General features: G+C 41.1%; 1 pseudogene; it reads left to right on the top strand.

Annotated features, from left to right (window-relative positions):
• The first annotated feature begins 1,115 nt into the window (after positions 1-1,115).
• Positions 1,116-1,868, top strand: LOC103075559 (40S ribosomal protein S23-like; annotated as a pseudogene).
• The last annotated feature ends 2,557 nt before the right edge of the window (positions 1,869-4,425 follow it).

Here is a 4,425-nt window from a genome sequence, read left to right on the forward strand (position 1 = left end):
TATGTGATGGGGACCTTGCTAAGGCCAACTTGAAACAAGAGGCCCACTGAGCAAAGATGTTTGTTCCAGCTGGTCCTGTGTCCAGTAGTGGAAACTGCAGCGTAACGTCTGTCCTGGAAAAGATCAGTTGATCAGTCCCTCTTACTTATGAGACAGATGTATTGTCCAGGAGACATTGGAGGAGGGCAGAGGGTGTATCAGAAGGAATTCTGGCACTGTTCTTTCTGGAGATCTCTAGGATGTAAAGTAAGTTGCCAGGGAGGGATGGAAGGAATTCTCATAAGGAGCCCAGGACCTCCTGGGAGAGAATGAATCTGGGACCCAACACTTTGGGCCTCAATATCTGTTTTCAGACCTGCAAACTGGCTGGTCAGATGGAAATAGCATCGATCTTTCCAAGAGACAATAAAATTTGAGAATACAAAGCAGATTATAGCAACAAGACTTTTATTTTTTATTTAAATTATTTTTAAAACTACTTTTTCCCTAGAAGTTGGCACATTTTCAACAATAAAAAGTCTAACGACCCAACGATGCTCTGCCTAGAAATATATATATACAATATTAATTTGACAATATTAAATCAGTGGTAATCACTATAGAACTGGGCTGTAAGTAAATTGTATACTATAACAGAAGAATGTGGGATTCTAAGCCAATTAATAATATATAATATATATAATAATATATAGAGAGCAAACGCTTAGCCCATTTATTAAAACCAAAGTTTTCAAGCCTAATAGCACACAAGAAATAATCACACTAATTACAAGTAATTATTGCAAGTTCTTTTTTTTTTTTTTTTTTTTTGCGGTACGCGGGCCTCTCACCGCTGTGGCCTCTCCGGTTGTGGAGCACAGGCTCCGGACGCGCAGGCTCAGCGGCCATGGCTCACGGGCCCAGCCGCTCCGCGGCATGTGGGATCTTCCCGGACCGGGGCACGAACCTGTGTCCCCTGCATTGGCAGGCAGACTCTCAACAACTGCGCCCCCAGGGAAGCCCGAGCCCCGACCTTTTAAAAAAAAAAAAAAAAAAAAAAGGTCTGGGCTCGAGGTGGCTTGTGGCTCCTTCCTGTGCTGCATCTCTCTTTCACTCAGACCCTTGGTACCGGCAGGATGGTCAAGTGTTGCGGTTTTTGTACTGTCAGGAAGCTCTGTAGCCACCGAAAAGACCAGAAGTGGCATGATAAACAGTACAAGAAAGCCCATTTTGACACAGCCCTGAAGCCCAACCCTTTTTTAGGCGCTTCTCATGCCAAGGGAATTGCACTTGAAAAAGTAATGGTTGAAGCCAAACAGCCAAATTCTGCCATCAGAAAGTCATGGTTCAGCTAATCAAGAATGGCAAAAGGGGGGCTTCCCTGGTGGCGCAGTGGTTGAGAATCTGCCTGCTAATGCTGGGGACATGGGTTCGAGCCCTGGTCTGGGAGGATCCCATATGCCACGGAGCAACTAGGCCCGTGAGCCACAACTACTGAGCCTGCGCGTCTGGAGCCTATGCTCCTCAACAAGAGAGGCCACGATAGTGAGAGGTCCGCGCACCGCGATGAAGACTGGCCCTCGCTTGCCACAACTAGAGAAAGTCCTCGCACAGAAACGAAGACCCAACACAGCCAAAAATAAATAAATAAATAAATTTATTTAAAAAAAAAAAAAAAGAAAAGAATGGCAAAAAAAATCACAGCCTTTGTACCCAATGATGGTTGCTTGAATTTTATTGAGGAAAATGATGAAGTTTCAGTTGCTGGATTTAGTCGCAAAGGTCATGCTGTTGTTGACATTCCTAGAGTCCACTTTAAGGTTGTCAAAGTAGCCGACATCTCTCTTTTGGCTCTATACAAAGGCAAGAAGGAAAGACCAAGATCATAAATTTTGATGGTGAAAGCACAATAGTAATATATTTTCATATGCCCAAAAAGTAATAAATAAAATAATAAAAAAGGTCTGATTTGCCTTCTTCATGCAAGCAGCCTAGTGTCTCTTCCATATGTATATCAAGTTCATGGAGTTTTAGAATTAAAAGGGATCTTAGAAACCAAAGGGATCCAGTTATTTAGTTAGGCAGATACCCCAGTTCTCTCATTTTACAAATGAGTAAGTGACATACCCAAGGTCAAGTTATTGCACGGACAAAACTAGACCAGTCTCTTGATTTCTAGTTCATACCTTAAAATGTACATTTTCAAGTATGCAGTGTTCTATAAATATCAATTAGGACAAGTTTATTCACAATGTTGTTCAAGTTTACTATATCCTTACTGACTGTCTACTTGCTCTATCAATTATTGAGAGAGGTGAAATCATCAAATATAATTGTGGATCTATTTTTTGTAATGTACATTTAAAAATATTTCCTAATTGTGAATTTTCTCTCTTTTAGACTGACTTTCCATCCAACTGATCTAAATTAAAACACTTTTCTGCATGGACAGGAACAGCAGAAAGGAATCAATAAGTAATACAGAGTTGTGCCCAAACTCTGGCTCTTCCTGGAAACAGAAGGGATTACAGTGAGATGTGGAAGAGTCCCCGTGGAGCTAATGATCCCTGCGAGGGGCCACAGCACTGTGCTCACGTGATCATCCATTTACACAAAATTTTCAAAAGTAAGATATTTTAACCACAGTTGGTTTAGATAGCTGTCCCTTTCCACTCCAACTTCTTGTCAATCACATTTCCCTCATAACAAAGGCATTAGAGTGACTGCAGGCAGTTATGGTTCCTGCTGCGGAGAAGTATCAGCTGCAGTTTTTTTTGTTGGTTTATTGTTTTGTTTTGTTTTGTTTTTTGGTGTACGCGGGCCTCTCACTGTTGTGGCCTCTCCCGTTGCGGAGCACAGGCTCCGGACGCGCAGGCTCAGCGGCCATGGCTCACGGGCCCAGCCGCTCCGCGGCATGTGGGAGCCTCCCGGACCGGGGCACGAACCCGCGTCCCCTGCATCGGCAGGCGGACTCCCAACCACTGCGCCACCAGGGAAGCCCTCAGCTGCAGTTTTGAGAGTTGTTTTGCAAAGTTTCAGTAAAACAAATGAGAAGCGACAAACATCATTTGACTTATCATTTATTTTATTAAAGAACTGAAAGAAAACATTTTTTTCCAACGTTATTGAGGTACAGTTGACCAAGCTGTATAAATTTAAGGTGTACGACATGGTGATGTAATATACATATCTACTGTGAAATGATTATCACAATAAAGTTAGCTAACACACCCATCTCCTCACATAGTTACCATTTTGAAGGAAAATTCAGATTAAAAAATTAGTGGAATATGAAACAAAAGTGGTTACTATGAAGAATGAAACCAAGAGAAATTAGTCTGACATTGAAAAGCAAATTGTGACCAAAAAATTTCAGATCATACCAAAAGCAGTAATTCATCAAGAGGAAGAGACAAATTTCAAATAGAAGTAATAAATTGGTTTTTGGATTGTTTGATGATCCCATTAAGGGAGGGAAGCGAAAATACCTTTAATTGGAGCAATATTTAGATATCATGCTAATTTGACATGAAGTGCTGCCATCTAAAAAAAAAAAATAACAGAAATCATACCACTACAAGGGGGACATAGAGATAAACTGGTTAATAAGTGCTATCAATTTCAAAGAGTATTCAAGATTACATATTATACAAGAAAGTTAAGGGCTTCCCTGGTGGCGCAGTGGTTGAGAGTCCACCTGCCGATGCTAGGGGACACGGGTTTGTACCCTGGTCCGGGAAGATCCCACATGCTGCAGAGCGGCTGGGCCCGTGAGCCATGGCCGCTGAGCCTGTGCGTCCGGAGCCTGTGCCCCGCAACGGGAGAGGCCACAACAGTGAGAGGCCCGCGTACAGCAAAAAAAAAGAAAAAGAAAGTTAGAAAATGTCCTGAAATCTCATACATGGATCATAGAAATTTCCCCAAATTTGACCACCAGCCTAAAATGCACACAACACTACAAATGGATTGTGAAGTTGAGACAAATTCTTCTCAACTGTCAACAGTAAAAATATTTGATGAACCATGATCAAGGAAAATCTGAATTATCTTTCTATTCCCACCATAGAAAATATTAGAAAATCGTTTTTTTTTTTTACTAAGAGACAAAGAATTTTTTAATGCAGGGGAAAAGAGTGTTAGGGAGGTGTGTGAGAGAGCTAGTTAATAAAAAATATTTTATTTTTCTGGATTGTGCAGTGTTTGTAGTAGTTGTCAGCATTTTGAAATTTGTAACCTGTTATTTCTTTTCTCATTCAAAAACAGATATTCTCTTCCATATCTGATTTTGTGTTTCTAATTTTTTATTCTTTCATCTTAAAGAGGGTCCCCCAAACTGAACAAGTTACAGGTCGCACAAAACCAGGACTTGGCCAGGATGTAAGTTAAGATAGCAATGTATTTTCTTAATTAGGAGAAATTGGGCTATCTTTTTGCAGCCTTTGGGGA

This window comes from Lipotes vexillifer, unplaced genomic scaffold, assembly GCF_000442215.2.
Source record: "Lipotes vexillifer unplaced genomic scaffold, Lipotes_vexillifer_v1.1 scaffold42, whole genome shotgun sequence".
In the NCBI taxonomy this organism is placed as follows: domain Eukaryota; kingdom Metazoa; phylum Chordata; class Mammalia; order Artiodactyla; family Lipotidae; genus Lipotes; species Lipotes vexillifer.